The sequence below is a fragment of the Oncorhynchus clarkii genome, chromosome 17, assembly GCF_045791955.1.
Source record: "Oncorhynchus clarkii lewisi isolate Uvic-CL-2024 chromosome 17, UVic_Ocla_1.0, whole genome shotgun sequence".
NCBI classification, from domain to species: Eukaryota; Metazoa; Chordata; class Actinopteri; order Salmoniformes; family Salmonidae; genus Oncorhynchus; species Oncorhynchus clarkii.
Window position 1 is genome coordinate 74,971,297 of NC_092163.1, and position 25,000 is coordinate 74,996,296.

General features: G+C 46.6%; 1 protein-coding gene across 1 annotated transcript in view; it reads right to left on the reverse strand.

Moving 5' to 3' along the window:
* LOC139369932 (neurexophilin-2-like) overlaps positions 1-25,000 on the reverse strand; it is a 71,412-nt gene that overhangs the window by 1,288 nt on the left and 45,124 nt on the right. The gene's annotated exons all lie outside the window — the stretch shown is intronic.

Here is a 25,000-nt window from a genome sequence, read left to right on the forward strand (position 1 = left end):
GGATGTTCATTGCTTAATTAACTCAGGAACTGCACCTCTGTGGAAGCACCTGCTTTCAATATACTTTGTATCCCTCATTTACTCAAGCGTCTCCTACATTTTGGCAGTTACCTGTAGGTTGCTAGATGACTTCGATGGCTTTTCTTTATCCCTTGATTCAAGACACAAAACAAACATTTTTTTTTTATGAACTTTGTTTGTTGTGAATGTTGTTGTACACAGTAAAGCCGGTTTTACATTATGGACGGGAGCTTTGGTTTGTTCGGACAGGTGACACGGCTTTAATCCACAAACTATGAAGTGGTTATTCACAAGAGGTGATTGACTAGAAATCTTCTCTTGTTCTCCCTTCATGTCTTATCAATCACGTCACTGCCACACACACACACACACACACACACGCACGCATGCACGCACACACAGGCCAGCACACACAGTGAAGCACTCACACACGCACGCCCCTCCCTCTACGCCCCCCTCCAACATCTCTTCTCTGGAGTGCTATTGTGAAGCTGTCCTTAGAATGTGATGGTTAGACGTTTAGAATTACAGCTTCTCTTTAAGGGTTACAACCCCCCCCCCCCATGACCATGACTCTTGGTAATCCAGCTATAAACTACTCTCATAAAAGACAAGCAAATCATGGAAGCCAATATGTTGCTGTTTGTCTCTTACTACTGTACTCTAAACTCACGTTAAAGGCCCAGTGCAGTCAAAAATGTGATTTTCCTGTGTTTTATATATATTTCCACCCTATGAGGTTGGAATAATCCTGTGAAATTGGGAAATGAGAATAATGGAGTTTTGGTTTTCCAGGAGACATCCCAAGATGGTAAATTAATTAATAGACCAATAAGAAAGACAGTTCCAAATCTCTCTGCCAATAACAGCACAGTTTCAGTTTCCCCCTTCCCACTCAGACAACTTCCAAACAGTCCAAGCAAAATTCCTGCTTGAAAATGTACTCTTTGATTACAAGCTATTTTTTTTGTTTTGTTTTTGACCATTTTAATTGTAAACAATCACAAGAAGGTAGTTAATTGTTACCCAGAAATGATTTGATATTGAATTAAAATGGCCGCATTCGACCTTTGGGCTGGCTGCATCACAAATGGCGTCCTATCCCCTAAGTAGTGCACTATTGTTGATCAGGGCTAATACTCTATGGAAGATACGGTGCTATTTGGACACAGACACTCATTCCATTGCTATTGGTGTTGTGCAGCGAGCGCTCTATAGTACTCCAGTGGTTCTCAACTAGTTTCAGTTACTGTATCACCAACTGGGATTTTGCTCTGCTCAGAGTATTTTAAATGTAACCTTTATTTAACTAGGCAAGTCAGTTAAAAACAAATTCTTTTTTTTACAATGACAGCCTAGGAACAGTGGGTTAACTGCCTTGTTAAGGGGCAAAATGACAGATTTTTTCTGACCTTGTTAGGTCAGGGATTCGATCTAGCAACCTTTCGGTTAACTAGTCCAACGCTCTAACCACTAGTCTCTCTACCTGCCGCCCCCTCAAGTGCATTTTACCAGTTATCCTATGGTCTCTTCAGTCTTCTCAAGTACCACTTGTGGATAGGCCAAGTGCACCTGGTTGGGAAACACTATTCAATACAGACCGTAATGTATTCACTCATTCAATTAATGAATATATGACATGTATTCCAAATGGCATCCCATTCCCTACATAGTGCACTACTTTTGATCAGTGCCCATAGGGATTGGTAAAAATTAGTGCACTATATAGGGGATACAGGGTGTCTTTCATTTAGTTCATGTCCTGAGTGGCGCAGCGGTCTGAGGCACTGCATCTCAGTGCTATCGGCGTCACTACCGACACCCTGGTTTGAATCCAGGCTGTATCACAACCGGCCCGCAAGTGGGACTCCCGTAGGGTCGGTGCACAATAGGCCCAGGGTCGTCCAGGGTTTGGCCCGGTGTAGGCTGTCATTGTAAATAAGAATTTGTTCTTAACTGACTTGCCTAGTTAAATAAAGAGGTGAAGTGTGCTGAGTGAAGACATATGTTGATGAAGGGTTATTAATCTGATAATGTGTTGCTGGTACATTTTTAACACGTGCTCGGATTCCCTGGGTGGTTCGCTGTGTGTGTGTGTGTGTGTGTGTGTGTGTGCGTGTGCGTGCGTGTGTGTGTGGGAGGGTCTGTTTGTGTGTGTGTGTGTATGTGTGTGTGTGTGTGTGTGTGTGTGGGAGGGTCTGTTTGTTGTTACAAAGGACAGACAGTATATACCATGAGCATACATAGGTTTTAGGATCATTACAGTAAAACACGTTGGCTATGCGATGTACGTACATGTACACTAACACTTGCATGCAGAGACTAACCTACACTGACAGCCACGTCACCAGTGTTGTCAGGTGTCTTCAAAGTGAGGCCATCTGTCAGACTAACACAACTACACTGCGTTATTAGGCCTAATCATCGCAGGTCTCTCTGACAGCATGGTGTTATGCAGAGACACCATGGTGGTGTGTGTGTGTGTGTGTGTGTGTGTGGTGCACCACCATGGAACCTGAACCCTACTACACCTAAAGACCACGCTGAGTTTTAGGGGTCAACGAAATCACACACACACACACACACACACACACACACACACACACACACACACACACACACACAGCAGCAGCAGCTATGATATCCATTTTGATAAGGCTAACCTGGACAAGTCATTCCCATATCATGAAACATGCTGCAGCAGAAGCCAACTCCTTCGTCCACTGCTCTTTGTCCACTTGAGAGCAGAGTACACCCCCTGCATCAATGAGGAGGAGTCATTTAACGTTTACTTTATATCTAGAGTCAGTCCAGGGCTTCCGGCGACGGTCCCCAGTCCAGAGCTTCTGGCAACGATTCCCAGTCCAGGGCTTCCGGCGACGGTCCCCAGTCCAGGGCTTCTGGCAACGATTCCCAGTCCAGGGCTTCTGGCAACGATTCCCAGTCCAGGGCTTCCGGCAACGATTCCCAGTCCAGAGCTTCTGGCAACGATTCCCAGTCCAGAGCTTCTGGCAACGATTCCCAGTCCAGAGTTTCTGGCAACGATTCCCAGTCCAGAGCTTCTGGCAACGATTCCCAGTCCAGAGCTTCTGGCAACGATTCCCAGTCCAGAGCTTCTGGCAACGATTCCCAGTCCAGAGCTTCTGGCAACGATTCCCAGTCCACAGTCCGGAACCTCCAACGACGGTCCACAGTCCGGAACCTCCAACGACGGTCCACGGTCCGGAACCTCCAACGACGTCCACAGTCCGGAACCTCCAACGACGGTCCACGGTCCAGAACCTCCAACGACGGTCCACGGTCCAGAACCTCCAGCTCCAGGGCAGGAGCCTTCCTCTGCGCCAATGCCCAGTCCAGACACGGCGTCCCATCCAGCTCCATGGCAGGAGCCCTTCTCTGCACAGATGTTCAGGCCAGGGCCGGTGTCCAGTCCCGCTCCATGGCAGGAGCCTTCCTCGGAATCTAGGTCCAGTCCAGCACAGAGTTCAGCTTGGGTCCATGGCTGCATCCGCGGGATGAGCGGGTTCTTCGTCCCGCACCCGAGCCGCCACCAAAGATGGTGGTCTGTGAGCTGAGCAGGTTCTTCGTCCCGCACCAGAGCCGCCACAGACACTAGACACCTCCCCTAACCCTCCCTTTTGGTTTCAGGTTTTGCGGCCGGAGTCCACACCTTTGTTTGGGGGGGGGACTGTCACGTCCTGACCATAGAGAGCCTTTATTTTCTATGCTGGAGTAGGTCAAGGTGTGACTGGGGGTTTTGTCTAATTTGTTATTTCTATGTGGGGTTCTAGTTTTGAGTTTCTATGTTGGTGATTTTGTATGATTCCCAATTAGAGGCAGCTGGTAATCGTTGTCTCTAATTGGGGATCATATTTTGGTAGCATTTTTCCACCTGTGTTTTGTGGGACATTGTTTATGTGTAGTTGCATGTCAGCACTTCATGTTGTCACGTTTCGTTCTTTCTTTATTGTTTTGTTGTGTGGTGTGGTTCACTTATTTTATATAAATAAAGATGTGAAACCCGGATCACGCTGCACGTTGGTCCGAGGATGCTTCAAACGATCGTGACAGTCGGTGAAAGGTCACTGAGAGGTCGCTGAGAGGTCAGTGAAAGGTCGCTGAGAGGTCGGTGAGAGGTCGCTGAGAAGTCGCTGAGAGGTCGCTAAGAGGTCGGTGAAAGGTCACTGAGAGGTCGCTGAGAAGTCGCTGAGAAGTCGCTGAGAGGTCGCTGAGAGGTCGCTGAGAGGTTGCTAAGAGGTCGGTAAAGGGTGAAATGATCACATAGTTAGGGTTGCAAACACACACACACACACACACACACACACACACACACACACACACACACACACACAGACAGACAGACAGACAGAGACACACACACACACAGACAGAGACACACACACACACACACACACACACACAGACAGACAGACAGACAGAGACACACACACACACACACACAGGAGGAAAGGGTGGTTTATATACTATGTTAACTGTTGCTAGTGTTGACTCGTTCTGATTTGTGTAAATACACAGGACACTAATTACTATTAATTAACTGCTTCCATAGACTTTTTTAGGTCACTCAACTTTGTGTTACCTGAAATTAACACGGGTCCGAAATTATTATTTTTTGGCATCTTACCTTAAAAAACAAAAACAGTGTGGAACTAGTTACACACACAGCACTAATAACATACAATGATTTCAACTTGCATTTTTGACAGACATGATTATAATGTGCTTGTTCATTTATACAGTAATTATTATTCAACAAGTCCTCATCTGGGACTTGAACTTATAACCTCCTGGTTCATTCCCGTCTTCCTGCAATGCCACCACATCTGTATTAATAATCAGCTCACCTGACTATCCTCTTATCATTGATCATTCTCCTATTTAAGTCATTTGAGGTTTTTCCTGTTTAATGTTACTCCTTAATCACTATGATAAATCAAATACTTGAGTATACTTTTAACAGAGTTGAGATTGACTCTGGAGTGCAAGGTGCAGCAATACAAGTGAAATCAGTTATTGACATGAACATGGTTGCGTAGCAGGAAGAATAGATAGTTCATACAACTATCCATGTTTTACCGTGTATGTTCCACTTATCACAGACTGGAACATCCAGAACAGTGGATGCACATAAAAGCTAAATTAGCTGCAAAAATACATATATAAAGTAATTTCAGCGGTAAAAGACTTAAGTACCGAAGGCCTACACCTGAAAAGCTGAAAATGACATCCGTCACTGACTCCCTCAGGTAATAATCATAAAACAGAGCTTCACACTGTGCTTCACATCAACCCAATAATCACAAGACTGAGTGGAGCCGCGTGGTGGCGCGTGGAGCCTCATGGAAACTCGTGGAGCCGCGTGGAGCCTCGTGGAGCCTCGTGGAGCCTCGTGGTGGCGGGTGGAGCCTTGTGGAGCCGTGTGGAGCCTCGTGGAGCCGCGTGGAGCCTCTTAGAGCCTCGTGGTGACGGGTGGAGCCTTGTGGAGCCTTGTGGAACCTCGTGGAGCCTCATGGAGCCGCGTGGAGACTCGTGGAGCCTCGTGGTGGCGCGTGGAGCCTCATGGAAACTCGTGGAGCCGCGTGGAGCCTCGTGGAGCCTCGTGGTGGCAGGTGGAGCCTTGTGGAGCCGTGTGGAGCCTCGTGGAGCCTCGTGGAGCCTCGTGGAGCCGCGTGGAGCTGTGTGGAGCCTCATGGTTGCGTGTGGAGCTGTGTGGAGCCGTGTGGAGCCTCGTGGAGCCTCGTGCTGGCATGTGGAGCCGTGTGGAGCCTCGTGGAGCCGCGTGGAGTCGCGTGGAGACTCGTGGAGCCTCGTGGAGCTGCGTGGAGCCTCGTGGAGCCTCGTGGAGCCTCGTGGTGGCTGGTGGAGCCTTGTGGAGCCGTGTGGAGCCTCGTGGAGCCGCGTGGAGCCTCTTAGAGCCTCGTGGTGACGGGTGGAGCCTTGTGGAGCCTTGTGGAGACTCGTGGAGCCTCGTGGTGGCGCGTGGAGCCTCATGGAAACTCGTGGAGCCGCGTGGAGCCTCGTGTAGCCTCGTGGTGGCAGGTGGAGCCTTGTGGAGCCGTGTGGAGCCTCGTGGAGCCTCGTGGAGCCGTGTGGAGCCTCGTGGAGCCGCGTGGAGCTGTGTGGAGCCTCATGGTTGCGTGTGGAGCTGTGTGGAGCCGTGTGGAGCCTCGTGGAGCCTCGTGCTGGCATGTGGAGCCCTGTGGAGCCTCGTGGAGCCGTGTGGAGCCTCGTGGAGCCTCGTGGAGCTGCGTGGAGCCTCGTGGAGCCTCGTGGAGCTGCGTGGAGCCTCGTGGAGCCGTGTGGAGCCTCGTGGAGCCGTGTGGAGCCTCGTGGAGTCGCGTGGAACCTTGTGGAGCCGCGTGTAGCCTTGTGGAGCCTTGTGGAGCCTCGTGGTGTCGCGTGGAGCCTCGTGGTGGCGGGTGGAGCTGTGTGGTGGCACGTGGAGCCGCGTGGAGCTGTGTGGAGCCTCGTGGAGCCTCGTGGTGGCGGGTGGAGCCTCGTGGAGCCTTGTGGTGGCGCGTGGAGCCGCGTGGAGCTGCGTGGAGCCTCGTGGAGCCTCGTGGAGCTGCATGGAGCCTCGTGGAGCCTCGTGGAGCTGCGTGGAGCCTAGTGGAGCCTCGTGGAGCCTCGTGGAGCCTCGTGGAGCACTGCTGTAACGTGTTATATTTGACAGAGAATTCTGCAGCAGAACCAAACTCCTTTCGTCCGCTTGAGAGCAGAGTACCCCCCCTTAAAGTATTCATGTTTCAGACATAGCCTGTCTAAGTGGATACCAAGGGTCTTTGTCAAAAGTAGTGCACTTTAAAGGGAATAGGGTGCGATTGTGATTGGAGCGTGAGAGTATGTTCGATGAAGCAGGAAGGAAGTGGGGTAATACTAACTTATCAAATTAAGGTGGTTGTTGGAATTGACCTCTGAACTGTCGATGACTGTTACAGTTAAGATTTATTTTCATGTTAGGTAGTGTTGGATCAATGATGGTCTGGTCCCCTGATCCTCCATCTAGTTCACTCACATTATACTTTAAAACGTATCCTCCTTCTTAGAGTGTGTCTGTGCACGTGCGCGGCCAGAGGATGTGGCCTTCCCCCCTAACTGCCAGCTGACGTCTGACACGGGTCTCTCTCCAAGAGTAATAGTAGAATAAATAGGTCTCTCTCTCACTCGCTCTCTTTCTCTCTCTGTCTCTCTCTCTCTCTGTGTCTCTCTCTCTGTGTCTCTCTCTCTGTGTCTCTCTCTCTCTCACTCGCTCTCTTTCTCTCTCTGTCTCTCTCTCACTCGCTCTCTTTCTCTCTCTGTCTCTCTTTCTCTTTCTCTCTGTCTCTCTTTCTCTCTCTGTCTCTCTTTCTCTCTCTCTTTCTGTCTCTCTCTCTTTCTGTCTCTTTCTCTCTCTCTGTCTCTCTCTATCGGTCTCTTTTTCTCTCTGTCTCCCTCTTCCTCTTTGTCTCTCTCCCTCTGTCTCTCTCTCTCTGTCTCTCTCTCTCTGTCTCTCTTTCTCTCTGTCTCCCTCTCCCTCTCTGTCTCTCTCCCTCTCTGTCTCTCTCTCTGAGGAGTGATAATGGGAAGATGAGCGCAGCCTGTCTCTGAGCTCTGAACACGCCAGGCTGTTGGTTTGTTTAATTTCAGTTTTATTTGTGACAATCAATTAATTTATATCTCCCTCTCTGCCCTCTTCTCTACCATTGATCTGCTGTCACTGAGTGGAGTCAAATGGACATTCCCCTTCCCCTTCCCCTTCCCCTTCCCCACACACACACACACACACACACACACACACACACACACACACACACACACACACACACACACACTCACACACACACCTCACTGACCACCCCACATGCACTAGAGATGAGCACTGGGCTGGCTGGAGATTAGATTTTTCATTTTCTGCTCACTCCACATATAACTCTTAAAGTGTCCGCTGTGAACGAGCAGACTTTTAGATTTGCTCTCAAATGAGACAGAACAAACATTTTAATAATCCATTTAGTTCTGAATTGCACAAGGAATTGAGACAACAATATGAATATATCATCAGGCAAGGAAGGAATCACTCGGAGAGACAGAATCCAAAATATGACACTTGTAAATAACCATTACTATAACACTACAATACAATACTCTTTGGCTACACTTGTTATAAACAAATGTTGCTTTATTTTTTTAACCTTTATTTAACCTTTATTTAACCAGGCAAGTCAGTTAAGAACAAATTCTTATTTACAATGACGGCCTAGGAACAGTGGGTTAACTGCCTTTGTCAGGGGCAGAACGACAGATTTTTACCAAGTCAGCTCGGGGATTCGATCCAGCAACCTTTCGGTTACTTACCTGGACAGGCCTACATGATGTGAGATATAAAAAAAAACATCTTATTACCAATAACCTTGAAAGGAAATAAAACTGAACTTACAGCACTGTACAGGTCACACACACAGGATGACAGAGGCTGTTTTCAGTTAAAAAGGCTTTAAAAAAAAGAATAATGATATTGTTTTCACTCCATATTTATGTGGCGGTTTCAGCATGCTACCACGGCACCCTATTCCCTAAATAGTGTACTACTGTTGACCAGAGCTCTGAACAGCACCCTATTCCCCATAGGGCTTGAGAGTAATGTACTATATAGACTAGGATAGGGCACCATTTTGGGACATACTGTATATACAAACACAGGGAAATGATGGATCCATCCATTCTATTGTGACAATGATCACATAATAAAATAATAAACTTTTCTTTTTTTTTTTTTACATTTCCTTCCCCCACAAAAAAAAGAAGAAGAAGAAGACGAAGACGAAGAAGAATTGAGAAATGACATTTAATTAAAGAGACCAAAATAAAGCCCCAAGAAAAAGAGATAAAGCAGTGGGGGGAATAAGAGTGTAGAGAGAGAGAGATAGAGAGACAGAGAGAAAGAGAGAGAGAGAGAGAGAGAGAGAGAGAGAGAGAGAGAGAGAGAGAGAGAGAGAGAGACACAGAGAGAGAGAGAGAGAGAGAGAGAGAGAGAGAGAGAGAGACAGGGAGAAAGAGAGAGAGAGAGAGAGCGAGAGAGCGAGAGAGAGAGAGAGAAGAGAGAGAGAGACAGAGACAGAGGGAGAGACAGAGAGAGAGAGAGAGAGAGAGAGAGAGAGAGAGAGAGAGAGAGAGACAGAGAGAGAGAGAGACAGAGAGAGAGAGAGAGAGAGAGAGAGAGAGAGACAGAGAGAGACAGAGAGAGACAGAGAGAGACAGAGAGAGAGAGAGAGAGAGACAGAGAGAGAGAGAGAGAGAGAGAGAGAGAGAGAGAGAGAGACAGAGAGAGAGAGACAGAGACAGAGAGAGAGAGAGAGAGAGAGAGAGAGAGAGAGACAGAGAGAGAGAGACAGAGACAGAGAGAGAGAGAGAGAGAGAGAGAGAGAGAGAGAGTAAAAGTGATTTGTCAGTCCAGTGGTGTAGCTGGATTATGATGAAAATGAACTGAGTCAGGGAGTATCAGAGAGACGCAGCAGATAACACACAACCACAGTAAGGGGGCGGCGGACGATGGAAACGGAGAGAACAAATGAGGGAGGGAGGGAGGGAGGGAGGGAGGGAGGGAGGGAGGGAGGGAGGGAGGGAGGGAGGGAGAGAATGAAAAAGAGGGGGAAGAGAGATGTGGAAGAGAGAGAGAGGAGTGTGGGAAAGAAAGAGGAGTTTGAGAAGAGAGAAAGAGAGAGAGGAGGAGGAGAAAGAGAGAAAGAGAGAGAGGAGGAGGAGAAAGAGAGAAAGAGAGAAAGAGAGAGAGGTCTAATAAGAGATACAAAACAATATTATGGAAGAGTGTGAAAAAAAATGGAAGAACGAAAGGCAAAATGAACACAGTACACCGTACAGAGCCTTCAGAAATGCACTGTAATGACTTTTTCCACATTTTGTTACGTTACAGCCTTATTCTAAAATTGATTACATATTTACAAATCCTCATCAATCTACACACAATACCCCATAATGACAAAGCAAAACAAGTTTTAGAAATGTTTGCAAATTTATAAAAAATAAATGAAACAGAAATACCTTATTGATATAAGTATTCAGACCCTCTGCTATGAGACTCGAAATTGAGCTCAGGTGCATCCTGCTTCCATTGATCATCCTTGAGATGTTTCTATAACTTGATTGGACATGATTTGGAAAGGCACACACCTGTCTATATAAAGGTCCCACAGTTGACAGTGCATGTCAGAGCAAAAACCAAGCCATGAGGTCGAAGGAATTGTCTATATAGCTCCGAGACAGGATTGTATCGAGGCACAGATCTGGGGAAGGGTACCAAAACATGTCATCAACATTGAAGATCCCCAAGAACACAGTGGTCTCCATCATTCTTAAATGGAAGAAGATTTTTCCTAGAGCTGGCCTCCCGGCCAAACTGAGCAATTGGGGGAGAAGAACCTTGGTCAGGGAGGTGACCAAGAACCCGATGGTCACACTGACAGAGCTCCAGAGTTCTCCTGTGGAGATGGGAGAACCTTCCAGAAGGACAACCATCTCTTAAGCACTCCACCAATCAGGCCTTTATGGTAGAGGGGCCAGACGGAAGCCTCTCCTCAGTAAAAGGCACATGACAGCCTGCTTGGAGTTTGCCAAAAGGCACCTAAAGGACTCTCAGACCATGAGAAACAAGCTTTTCTGGTCTGATGAAACCAAGGTTGAACTCTTTGGCCTGAATGCCAAGCGTCACTTCTGGAGGAAACTTGGCACCATCCCTGTTAAGCATTTATTTGGGCTGCAATTTCTGAGGCTGGTAATTGTAATGAACTTATCCTCTGCAACAGAGGTAACTTTGGGTCCAAATAACTTCACAGATTGTAAGTTTATTGGTTTAAACACTGTTTCCCATTGCTTTTTCAATGACCCATGAACAATGGTCCGTCATGCTCTGATGTCACAGCGTCATCGGACTGAGCTTGTGGTCATTGCAGGCAATCTCAACTCTGTGCGTTACAGGGAAGACATCCTCCTCCCTCATGTGGCACCCTTCCTGCAGGCTCATCCTGACATGACCCTCCATCCAGCATGACAATGCCACCAGCCATACTGCTCGTTCTGTGCGTGATTTCCTGCAAGACAGGAATGTCAGTGTTCTGCCATGGCCAGCGAAGAGCCCAGATCTCAATCCCATTGAGCACGTCTGGGACCTGTTGGATTGGAGGGTGAGGGCTAGGGCCATTCCCCCAGAAATGTCTGGGAACTTGCAGGTGCCTTGGTGGAAGATTGGGGTAACATCTCACAGCAAGAACTGGCAAATCTGGTGCAGTCCATGAGGAGGAGATGCACTGCAGTACTTAATGCAGCTGGTGGCCACACCAGATACTGACTGTTACTTTTGATTTTGAACCCCCCTTTGTTCAGGGAGACATTATTCCATTTCTGTTAGTCACATGACTGTGGAACTTGTTCAGTTTATGTTTCAGTTGTTGAATCTTGTTATGTTCATACAAATATTTACACATGTTTAAGTTTGATGAAAATAAACGCAGTTGACAGTGAGAGGACGTTTATTTTTTTTGCTGAGTTATAAATATATTCCTGACTCTGCTTGTTCTGATATTTCTTCATTTATTTGTGTATTATACATGTATTGTTTTGTATTGCTAGGTATTACTGCATGGTTGCAGCTAGAAACACAAGAAGTCCACTGCAATAACATCTGCAAATCTGTGTAACCAACCAATTCACTTTGATTTGACTTGATTTGTGTGTGTGTGTGTGTGTGTGTTCTGAGAGTGTTCTCCAAGTTTTACCAGGGGCAACATCCCTCTAACACAGAGAGACGAGGGCTGGAGATGATTATGATGTTAGAATGCCTACTGTACCCGTACACTGTGACTGTGATCGTGACGGGGACTGCATGATGCAGCAGAATCAGAGCTATCAGAACTCGTCTGTCTTTCTTTCAGGAGGAACTTGAGTGACCGATAGATCAACGAGCAGTAAGCAATCATCTATCTATCTCTCAGATCAGCATGTTCCACTCAGGTGGCGGTTGGGTGGCTGGACTACAATGTTTTCAATGATGCCGCTATACCCTGATCAATCATACTGTTGTCAGAGGAGTGAGAAGGAGAGAGAGAGGATGAGGAGAGAAAGAGGGGGAGGGAGGCAGAGGGAAAAGGTGGGGGGGCATCTCTTTTGCATGCTGGATGGTAGGCAATGCATCAAAAGATGACAGCTTTCCCATTCTTCTTTAAATAAGAGTGGCAAGACTCCTGGCTGTGCTTTAAGTTTAATCATTCATCTAAATAAGTTGCAGAGAGAAACTCTGAGAGCTGGAGGCTAGAAGCCCGGGCGCTAGGTGGAAGGGAGAGCTAGGCAGCCAGCCAGTGGAAGTGGAAGGCAAAGTGCAATAACAACTGACATCACACTGCTGAATTTCTCATTTGTAAGCGTGTAAACATGCAGTACCAGTCAAAAGTTTGGACACAAGGGTGTTTCTTTATTTTTTACTATTTTTTACATTGTAGAATAATAGTGAAGACATCAAAACTATGAAATAACACAATAACACATAAAAAGGTTTTAAACAAATCTAAATATATTTTAGATTTGAGATTCTTCAAAGTAGCCACCTTTTGCCTTGATGACAGCTATGCAAAGTCTTGGCATTCTCTCAACCAGCTTCATGAGGTAGTCACCTGGAATGCATTTCAATTAACAGGTATGCCTTGTTAAATAGTGGAATTTCTTTCCTGCTTAATGCATTTGAGCCAATCAGTTGTGTTATGACAAGGTAGGGGTGGTATACAGAAGATAGCCCTATTTGGTAAAAGACCAAGTCCAAATTTTGGCAAAAACAGCTCAAATAAGCAAAGAGAAACGACAGTCCATCATTACTTTAAGACATGAAGGTCAGTCAATGCAGAAAATGTCAAGAACTTTTAAACTTTCTTCAAGTGCAGTCGTAAAAACCATCAAACGCTATGATGAAACTGTCTCTCATGAGGACCACCACAGGAAAGGAAGACACAGAGCTACCTCTCCTGCAGAGGATAAGTTCATTAAGTTAACTGGCTCTCATGAGGACCGCCACAGGAAAGGAAGACACAGAGCTACCTCTGCTGCAGAGGATAAGTTCATTAAGTTAACTGCAGATTGCTGCCCAAATAAATGCTTCACAGAGTTCAAGTAACTGATACATCTCAACATTAACTGTTCAGAGGAGACTATGTGAATCAGGCCTTCATGATTTAATTGCTGCAAACAAACCACTACCAAAGGACACCAATAATAAGAAGAGACTTGCTTGGGCCAAGAAATATGAGCAATGGACATTAGACCGATGGACATTTGCAATTTTTGGTTCCAACCACCGTGTCTTTATGAGACGCAGAGTAGGTGAACGGATGATCTCCGCATGTGTGGTTCCCACAGTGAAGCATGGAGGAGGAGTTGTGATGGTGTGGGGGTACTTTGCTGGTGACACTGTCAGTGATTTATTTACAATTCAAGGCACACTTAACAAGCATGGCTACCACAGTACCTCCAACACACCTCCAGGCTGTGTAAGGGCTATTTGACCAAGGAGAGTGATGGAGTGCTGCATCAGATGACCTGGCCTCCCCAATCACCCGACCTCAACCCAATTGAGATGGTTTGGGATGAGTTGGACTGCAGAGTGAAGGAAAAGCAGCTAATATGTGCTCAGCATATGTGGGAACTCCTTCAAGACTTTTGGAAAAGCATTCCTCATGAAGCTGGTTGAGAAAATGCCAAGAGTGTGCAAAGCTGTCATCAAGGCAAAGGGTTGCTACTTTCACTCTCAAAATCCCATTTTTTTAATTGAAAAAATACACAAATTGGATGTTCTAAGTCCACAACAATGCTTAAACCACATCAATGTGATTGGGTGGGCCTGTCAGGGCCAGGTTCCCCAGTGGGTGGGCCTCTGTCCACCCAGGCCCATCCATGTCTGAGCCCCTGATGCAAACAGCACCTGATAATAATTGCCCATCACAAATAGCCTGCTAACCAGCACTTCGGGACTAAACTTTTTCAATACCTTGTTTGCATATCCATTGTTGCCTTAGTTAGCATTTACTGCTGTCAAACGTTGAAGAGTCTTTCCTACCGGCTACCGATGTCATTCTTCTGTGAGCTGATCCAAAACCAGTTGAGAGTTTTACACTCTTGCTTCCTGCAGATGATATTAAGCTGAAACTAGGCTGTGGATTAAGAAGTGAGTATAAGCAATGCCCACTGAAAAAAACTGGGTATACGGTTTATACCTGCGTATAGCCTCCACTACACCACTGAGTAAAGCCTCCAAAACACCACTGAGTATAGCCTCCACTACACCACTGAGTATAGCCTCCACTACACCACTGAGTATAGCCTCCACTACACCAATGAGTATAACCTCCACTACACCACTGAGTATAGCCTCCACTACACCACTGAGTATAGCCTCCACTACACCACTGAGTATAGCCTCCACTACACCACTGAGTATAACCTCCACTACACCACTGAGTATAGCCTCCACTACACCACTGAGTATAGCCTCCACTACACCACTAAGTATAGCCTCCACTACACCACTGAGTATAGCCTCCACTACACCACTGAGTATAGCCTCCACTACACCACTGAGTATAGCCTCCACTACACCACTGAGTATAGCCTCCACTACACCACTGAGTATAGCCTCCACTACACCACTGAGTATAGCCTCCACTACACCACTGAGTATAGCCTCCACTGCACCACTGAGTATAGCCTCCACTACACCACTGAGTATAGCCTCCAATACACCACTGAGTATAGCCTCCACTGCACCACTGAGTATAGCCTCCACTACACCACTGAGTATAACCTCCACTACACCACTGAGTATAACCTCCACTACACCACTGAGTATAGCCTCCACTGCACCATTAGTTCACCAGTGAAGGTCTATAGGTTCACCATTGAAGGCCTATAGGTTCACCCCTGAAGGGTCTATAGGTTCACCACTGAAGGTCTATAGGTTCACTACTGGAGGTCTATAGGTTCACCACTGAAGGCCTATAGGTTCACCACTGAAGGTCTATAGGTTCACCACTGGAGGTCTATAGGTTCACTACTGGAGGTCTATAGGTTCACTACTGGAGGTCTATAGGTTCACCACTGAAGGTCTATAGGTTCACCACTGGAGGTCTATAGGTTCACTACTGGAGGTCTATAGGTTCACTACTGGAGGTCTATAGGTTCACCACTGAAAGTCTATATTTTCACCACTGGAGGTCTATAGGTTCACTACTGGAGGTCTATAGGTTCACTACTGGAGGTCTATAGGTTCACCACTGAAGGTCTATAGGTTCACCACTGGAGGTCTATAGGTTCACTACTGGAGGTCTATAGGTTCACCACTGAAGGTCTATAGGTTCAACACTGATATAAAGGCTGTGAAGATATTCATGTACCCAGAAAGGAGTGTCTATATTGGTCTGGCGAAACGTTTTTATGCGCTGACTGAATGGAAGCTGATAATGAGTTTTTTTTTACTCCGCTGGTCTCCCGGTGGTTTCGGGAAGAAATTACGAGACCGAGTCAAGATCGTGACACTCAATATGTGGTCTCGAGACCGGTCTGGAGTACTACAACACTGGCAAAGTGACAGTGATTGATGCTCTCTGTGTTCTCAATTTATCAAGCGGCGTACGGTACCACGCTGCCACTCCATAAGAGATAAACAGCAGAAATATATATCAGAGAAGACAATAAAACATCCTATCTACAGGATTAATACAAGAATAGGAGAGAGAGGAAGGACGAGATTGGGGAGAGGACGAGGTAGAGAAAGATATTGAGGAGAGTGGGAAAAAGCAGAGAGAAAGAGATGGACGAGAAGGGGAGGAAATGGGTAGAGAAAGGGAGAAGGGGGGTTGGACATCAGTGGGATTGGGATGGGTATGGGGAAGCTCGGGACATTTAGGCCTTGCTCCTGACAATGCAGTCAGTCAAGCATGTTACCCAGGGTATTGGGAAGATGGGATGTTACCCAGGGTATTGGGAAGATGGGATGTTACCCAGTGTATGGGGAAGATGGTATGTTACCCAGGGTATGTGGAAGATGGGATGTTACCCAGGGTATGTGGAAGATGGGATGTTACCCAGGGTATGTGGAAGATGGGATGTTACCCAGGGTATGGGGAAGATGGTATGTTACCCAGGGTATGTGGAAGATGGGATGTTACCCAGGGAATGGGGAAGATGGGATGTTACCCAGGGTATGGGGAAGCTGGGATGCTACCCAGGCGACAAATTAATGGCATCCCAAATGGCACCCTATTCCCTATATAGTGCACTAATTTAGACCAGAGCCCTATGGCACCCTATTCCCTACATAGTGCACTGCTTTAGACCAGAGCCCTATGGGGCTCTATGTAGGGACAAGGGTGCCATTTGTGATGCTTAAAAAGCCTTGTCTGCCTGAGATTTGTTTCCCCAGCTCATCAGGGGGAGAGCTGGGTGGACTGGCCCTGGGTGGACTGGCCCTGGATGGACTGGCCCTGGATGGACTGGCCCTGGATGGCCTGGCCCTGTGTGGACTGGTGCTGGATGGACTGGCGCTGGATGGACTGGTGCTGGATGGACTGGCCCTGGATGGACTGGTGCTGGGTGGACTGGTGCTGGATGGACTGGTGCTGGATGGATTGGCCCTGGATGGACTGGCCCTGTGTGGACTGGTGCTGGATGGACTGGTGCTGGATGGACTGGCCCTGGATGGACTGGTGCTGGGTGGACTGGTGCTGGATGGACTGGTGCTGGATGGACTGGCGCTGGATGGACTGGCGCTGGATGGACTGGTGCTGGATGGACTAGTGCTGGATGGACTGGTGCTGGATGGACTGGCGCTGGATGGACTGGCGCTGGATGGACTGGTGCTGGATGGACTGGTGCTGGGTGGACTGGCGCTGGATGGACTGGCGCTGGATGGACTGGTGCTGGATGGACTGGCCCTGGATGGACTGGTGCTGGGTGGACTGGTGCTGGATGGACTGGTGCTGGATGGATTGGCCCTGGATGGACTGGCCCTGTGTGGACTGGTGCTGGATGGACTGGTGCTGGATGGACTGGCCCTGGATGGACTGGTGCTGGGTGGACTGGTGCTGGATGGACTGGTGCTGGATGGACTGGCGCTGGATGGACTGGCGCTGGATGGACTGGTGCTGGATGGACTAGTGCTGGATGGACTGGTGCTGGATGGACTGGCGCTGGATGGACTGGCGCTGGATGGACTGGTGCTGGATGGACTGGTGCTGGGTGGACTGGCGCTGGATGGACTGGTGCTGGATGGACTGGTGCTGGATGGACTGTCGTCACAAGTGTCAAAGTTCCTCACACGAATAAAGATCCACTTTTCGTGTTTTCTTTTCATTTGCTCTTTGGTTCTCCATATTGCAATGCCAGTCAGGCAGGTGGTTGGTTGAGCTTTCCATCTTTATATATTTTTTCTAGTTCTTGTTCTTTTTTTCCACTTCCCTTGCCTGGTTCGGTGTGATCTGGTCTTCTCCCTCCAATTCCTCACAGTGCAGAGTGGATATCAGAGGAGTTGGAGTGCTTTGTGAGGCAGGCACGAGCAGGTGCTAGGCGGGATGCAATTGGCTGATTAGAAAAGGATAAAAATACTTTTCATGTCTTTCTTCCTCCTGTAAGCTGTTCTGAGAGGACGGCTCCACTCTTTTGCTCTTCTTTCTCTCTCTCTCTCTCTCTCCCTCTCTCTCTCTCTCTCTCTCTCTCTATCTCTCTCTCCCTCTCTCTCCATCTCTCTCTCTCAGTTTTTCACTGGCTCAGAAAAGGAGAGATGACTGATAGTGTTTAGTTAATTGGAGCTGAGGCAATGGGTGGTGCCAATGAATATATCCCTAATTCCATTACCCTACCCACCCTAACCCCCGCACCTGCCAAAGCACCTCCTACTAACAACATCATCTGTGATATCCGCCAGGCCTTAATCCACAAATATATCTATGTGCATTTCCAACCAAAAACTAAACAAACAGTAATCACTGTAGCATATCAACAGTAACCTGAACTTTACAGTAACCTGAACTTTACAGTAACCTAGCCAGGGGGTCCTACAGTGCTTCTGTACAGTAAGTTATTTATCCTCCTGGCTTTAGCATGGGGACCCTTTACTGGGCTCTCTGCCGTCCACACCATCTGGGCACACAGGCAGTAGTGCTGATCACATCTCCTCTCCTCTCCCAACTCCTTTCCCCTCTTCTCTCCTCCCAACTCTTCTCCCCTCCTCCCCTCTCACCTCCTCCCAACTCCTCTCCTCTCCCCTCCCCTCCTCTCCTGTCCCCTCCTCTCACCTTTTCTCTCCCCTCACCTCTCACCTCCTCTCCTCTCCTCTCCTGTCCCCTCCTCTCCTCACCTCCTCTCATCTCCTCTCCCCTCCTTTCCTCTCACCTCTCCCCTCCCCTCGCCTCCCCTTTTCCCACCCCTCACCTCTCACCTCCTCTCCTCTCGCCCTCCTCACACCTCCTCCTAACTCCTATCACCTCCCCTCCCCTCCTCTCACCTTTTCTCTCTCCTCACCTCTCCCCTCCTCTCCTCTCCCCTCCTTTCACCTCCTTCTCCCTCCTTTCACCTCCTTTCACCTCACCTCCTCTCCCCTCCTTTCCTCTCACCTCTCTCCTCCCCTCGCCTCCCCTTTTCTCTCCTCTCACCTCCTCCCCCCTCATCTCACACCCCTCCTCCTCTCCTCTCCTCTCTCCTCCTCTCACCTCCTCTCTCCTCCTCTCCTGTCTCCTCGCACGTCCTCTCCTCTCCCTCCTTTCCCCTCTCCTCTCCTCTCCTAGATGTGGAGATGTGGGGCACACCTTGGTTCAAACACAATTTGAAATCTTTCTAATACTTTGAGCGTTTGCATCTAGTCTGCCTGGAGAAGCCAGATGTGTGGGTTTTGAAGATTTGGGACTATTCTATTGTTTCCATTAAGCCAGGCAATCTAAATCAAGTGTAGATAAGCTTGTTCCATCCTCATTCCACTTGGTTTTACACTCCCCATTCCAATATGTGAACAGATAAGAACAGAGATGAGAAACACAGGCAAGGCTCTTCTCAGATCATGGTTATTTGAGTCCCTCTATATCCACCGGGGTGGTGTAACTAGGCCTATCTCTCTCCCTCTCTCTTTCTCCAGCCCACTGCTCAGGACGCTACCCAGCAGCCCAGCTGTCAGACCATCAATAGAGAGCTATGACAACAACTGGTACATATCCAACCTCTGCCTTTGCCTCGAGTTACAAACAGAGAGAGAGAGAGAGAGAGAGAGAGAGAGAGAGAGAGAGAGAGAGAGCAAGAGAGAGAGAGAGGTGGAGAGTGTGTGTTGATGGAGAGTGAGAGGAAGACAGCAAGAGAGAGAGAGAAAGAGAGAGAGAGAGAGAGAGAGAGAGAGAGAGAGAGAGAGAGAGAGAGAGAGAGAGAGAGAGAGAGAGAGAGCGAGAGAGAGAGAGAGAGAGAGAGAGAGAGAGAGAAAGAGAGAGATAGATAGATAGATAGATAGATAGATAGATAGATATATTGAGGGGGAGAGGGAAAGGAAGGGGGAGAGAAATGGAGGGAGGGAGAGTTGCTCAGCATCAGTTCAGGTCATCTCCCTGCAGGGAGATGCAGCGAGGCTGTGGCAGCTGGTGGCTCACCGCTCTATGAACACACACACTATGACGCTACACACACACACACACACACACACACGCGCACGCGCGCACACACACACACACACACACACGCATACACACGCACACACGTGGACAGGCACACACATGCGCACACACTTATGACGTACTACACACACACGCTAAAGCATGCCTCTTCTCTCTCTGTCTGTAGACTAGACAAGACAACACACCAGGGTTGATTGGAAAAAGCTGTTCAGAAGAGGAAGAGAAGAGGTATTGTCACATCTTGTTTTTAATCTTTGATTCCATTGAACATGTCATACTAATAAAGGCATGTTAATTAATTGTATGAAGAGTGCCTTGCTCCTCCTTTCTTTTTGATGACCAATTTACCCTTTTTACCAAAGCGCCCCGTCTGTCTACCAAAACCTCCTACTGTGTACCTTAGTACCTTCTGTCCAAAACCTACAGTCTGCTGTACCCCTGGGCTGGATGTTTAGGTCTAAAATCTGCAGTAAAGTAAAACACACACCTGTATAACTCCGATGCTGACCGGTGAACTAAAGGATAACAACACTGCTACGTCATTTAAACAAAATGTTGCGTCCACGAGGAGATAGAATATTAACGAGGAGAATATTGGTACTATCACTATCTACAGCACTGCTACTATCTACTTAAATTAATGTTTTCCTAAGGAGGTTTTCGTACTCTGGTGTCTGTCTGGTATTTAATGGCTGATGTAATGTTGGGTGTACGAGTTATCCATCATTAGTTAGTGAAAGATACAGGAAATTAATAGTGACATATGATCCCCACTCAGGGGATTTTTCTGCAAAACTCTTAGAATTTCATTCATCGTGTGGGTTTCCAATGTCCACTGTGTAAAAAAAATAGCAAAGATTTTAAATTCAAATAGGCCATTGAGGGGAAACATTTTGGAATTAGTAAAATGCTGAGATACTGCTCATTTAAAAACAAGGCTTCAGTTTCTTCAGAAACAACAAGTTATAGAACCCATGATGTACTGAAGATATATAGAACCCATGATGTACTGAAGATATTGAACCCATGATGTACTGAAGATATATAGAACCCATGATGTACTGAAGATATATAGAACCCATGATGTACTGAAGATATTGAACCCATGATGTACTGAAGATATATAGAACCCATGATGTACTGAAGATATTGAACCCATGATGTACTGAAGATATAGAACCCATGATGTACTGAAGATATATAGAACCCATGATGTACTGAAGATATATAGAACCCATGATGTACTGAAGATATATAGAACCCATGATGTACTGAAGATATAGAACCCATGATGTACTGGAGATATAGAACCCATGATGTACTGAAGATATATAGAACCCATGATGTACTGAAGATATTGAACCCATGATGTACTGAAGATATATAGAACCCATGATGTACTGAAGATATTGAAACCATGATGTACTGAAGATATATAGAACCCATGATGTACTGAAGATATTGAACCCATGATGTACTGAAGATATATAGAACCCATGATGTACTGGAGATATATAGAACCCATGATGTACTGAAGATATATAGAACCCATGATGTACTGAAGATATTGAACCCATGATGTACTGAAGATATATAGAACCCATGATGTACTGAAGATATATAGAACCCATGATGTACTGAAGATATAGAACCCATGATGTACTGGAGATATAGAACCCATGATGTACTGAAGATATATAGAACCCATGATGTACTGAAGATATTGAACCCATGATGTACTGAAGATATATAGAACCCATGATGTACTGAAGATATATAGAACCCATGATGTACTGAAGATATATAGAACCCATGATGTACTGAAGATATTGAACCCATGATGTACTGAAGATATATAGAACCCATGATGTACTGAAGATATATAGAACCCATGATGTACTGAAGATATTGAACCCATGATGTACTGAAGATATATAGAACCCATGATGTACTGAAGATATTGAACCCATGATGTACTGAAGATATAGAACCCATGATGTACTGAAGATATATAGAACCCATGATGTACTGAAGATATTGAACCCATGATGTACTGAAGATATATAGAACCCAAGATATATAGAACAGATCGATACTTCGATACCCCCCATTAAGGGACTGGTCTAAGAATGTAGCCTGGTGCCAGTGTTGGTGTAGAGCAGATGGGAGTGTTGAGAGGGGGATGGGTGGAGGGGGGGATGGAGGGATGGAGGGAAGGAAGGTGGGAGGGAGTATATATATATAATCTAACAAGCTGTGAGACTGTAATCCAGGCAGGGCCAGGTCAGCGTCACAGGACAAGACGACACACTCTTCATCATGACAGACACACACACACACACCTCCCTGCCTGCATTCCTACTGTGGCAGCCAAGCATCTCTGCTAATTAGTACACTAGTTAATGATCCAAGTCAGTCACACTCTGGAGAGGCTGAGACACTCTCTCTCTCTGAAACTCTCTTTTTTTCTCTCTGTCTCTGACTCTCTTTCTCTCTCCCTCTCTCTGAAACTCTCTCTTTTGCTATGTCTGTCTCTGACTCTCTCTCTAGATCGCTCTTCTCTGTTTTCTTCTCAACCTGAAAACTTGTGGTACTTAGTGCTACAAAATGGTGGAGGTCTCAGAGTAGACTTGTTTGGAGGCCCTCAGTTACACGCAAGAGAGAGAGAGAGAGAGAGAGAAGGGAAGAGAGAGACAGAGAGAGAGAGAGAGAGAGAGAGAGACAGAGAGACAGAGAGAAGGGAAGAGAGAGAGAGAGAGAGAGAGAGAGAGAAGGGAAGAGAGAGAGAGAGAGACAGAGAGAGAGAAGGGAAGAGCGAGAGAGAGAGAGTGAGAGAGAGAGAGAGAGAGAGAGAGAGAGAGAGAGAGAGAGAGAGAGAGAGAGAGAGAGAGAGAAAATTGTTAATGCAGAGCAGAATTAGGCAGATACCCGCTAATGATCAAAATCCAGAAAAGGTCTGTTAAATTGTACAACCACCTAAAAGGAAGTGATTCCCAAACCTTCCATATCAAAGCCATCACCTACAAACAAAATGAACCTGGAGAAGAGTCCCCTAAGCAAGCTGGTCCTGGGGCTCTGTTCACAAACACAAATCTGGCCCTTGGAAATAACACTGAATCATATTAAATATGGGAGATCCACTCCCCTTTCTCCTTCTTTCCCTTCTTCCTGTTTTCTGTTGCCTAGGAGAGAGACAGAGACAGACAGATGGAGAGAGAGAAAGAGAGAGTGAGAATGTGAGGGCAAGAGAGAGAAAGAGAGAGTGAGAATGTGAGGGCAAGAGAGAGAAAGAGAGAAAGAGAGAGAGAGACAGAGAGAGAGAGAGAGAGAGAGAGAGAGAGAGAGACAGAGAGAGAGAGAGAGAGAGAGAGAGAGAGAGAGAGAGAGAGAGATGGTGTTCCAAAAAAGGTCCAGTCACCAGGATCACAAATACAAATTCCATCTAGACACCGTTGCCCTAGAGCACACAAAAAACTATACATACCTTGGCCTAAACATCAGCGCCACAGGTAACTTCCACAAAGCTGTGAACGATCTGAGAGACAAGGCAAGAAGGGCATTCTATGCCATCAAAAGGAACATAAATTTCAACATACCAATTAGGATTTGGCTAAAAATACTTGAATCAGTCATAGAGCCTGGGGTCCGCTCACCAACCAAGACTTCACAAAATGGGACAAACACCAAATTGAGACTCTGCACGCAGAATTCTGCAAAAATATCCTCTGTGTACAACGTAGAACACCAAATAATGCATGCAGAGCAGAATTAGGCCGATACCCACTAATTATCAAAATCCAGAAAAGAGCCGTTAAATTCTATAACCACCTAAAAGGAAGCGATTCCCAAACCTTCCATAACAAAGCAGAGAGAGAGAGAGAAAGAGAGAGAGAGAGAAGAGGAAGATAAATAGATAAAGAGACAAAGAGAGAGAGAGAGATAAAGAGAGAGAGAGAGAGAGAGAGAGAGAGAGAGAGAGAGAGAGAGAGAGAAAGAGAGAGAGATAAAGAGAGACCACCTACATTTAGCATTTCACTGTACATGTACATGTGACAAATACAACGTAAACTACAAAGAGGGAGTGGTGATATATGTGGGGACGACAAAGTTAAGGAAGACAACCCATCCACTCTGGCAACACCTTTCCCACAATGCACCTCTCCAGGGAGCTAGCATCATTACTATACTGCCTCCTCTACCACACACAAACACTGGATCCTAGCTATTGTAGCAGTACAAATTCACTCACTCACTCACACAGACAAACAGACATACAGACATACTATGTTTCTAATGTTACTACTGTTTAGGAAAGTGTTTCAAAACACTAAGCTGCCACCATTTTGAGGGTGTTGGGACACACGTATATACAGTGCCTTGCGAAAGTATTCGGCCCCCCGCGACCTTTTGCCACATTTCAAGCTTCAAACATAAAGATATAAAACTGTATTTTTTTGTGAAGAATCAACAACAAGTGGGACACAATCATGAGGTGGAACGACATTTATTGGATATTTCAAACTTTTTTAACAAATCAAAAACGAAAAAATTGGGCGTGCAAAATTATTCAGCCCCTTTACTTTCAGTGCAGCAAACTCTCTCCAGAAGTTCAGTGAGGATCTCTGAATGATCCAATGTTGACCTAAATGACTAATGATGATAAATACAATCCACCTGTGTGTAATCAAGTCTCCGTATAAATGCACCTGCACTGTGATAGTCTCAGAGGTCCGTTAAAAGCGCAGAGAGCATCATGAAGAACAAGGAACACACCAGGCAGGTCCGAGATACTGTTGTGAAGAAGTTTAAAGCCGGATTTGGATACACAAAGATTTCCCAAGCTTTAAACATCCCAAGGAGCACTGTGCAAGCGATAATATTGAAATGGAAGGAGTATCAGACCACTGCAAATCTACCAAGACCTGGCCGTCCCTCTAAACTTTCAGCTCATACAAGGAGAAGACTGATCAGAGATGCAGCCAAGAGGCCCATGATCACTCTGGATGAACTGCAGAGATCTACAGCTGAGGTGGGAGACTCTGTCCATAGGACAACAATCAGTCGTATATTGCACAAATCTGGCCTTTATGGAAGAGTGGCAAGAAGAAAGCCATTTCTTAAAGATATCCATAAAAAGTGTTGTTTAAAGTTTGCCACAAGCCACCTGGGAGACACACCAAACATGTGGAAGAAGGTGCTCTGGTCAGATGAAACCAAAATGGAACTTTTTGGCAACAATGCAAAACGTTATGTTTGGCGTAAAAGCAACAAAGCTGAAC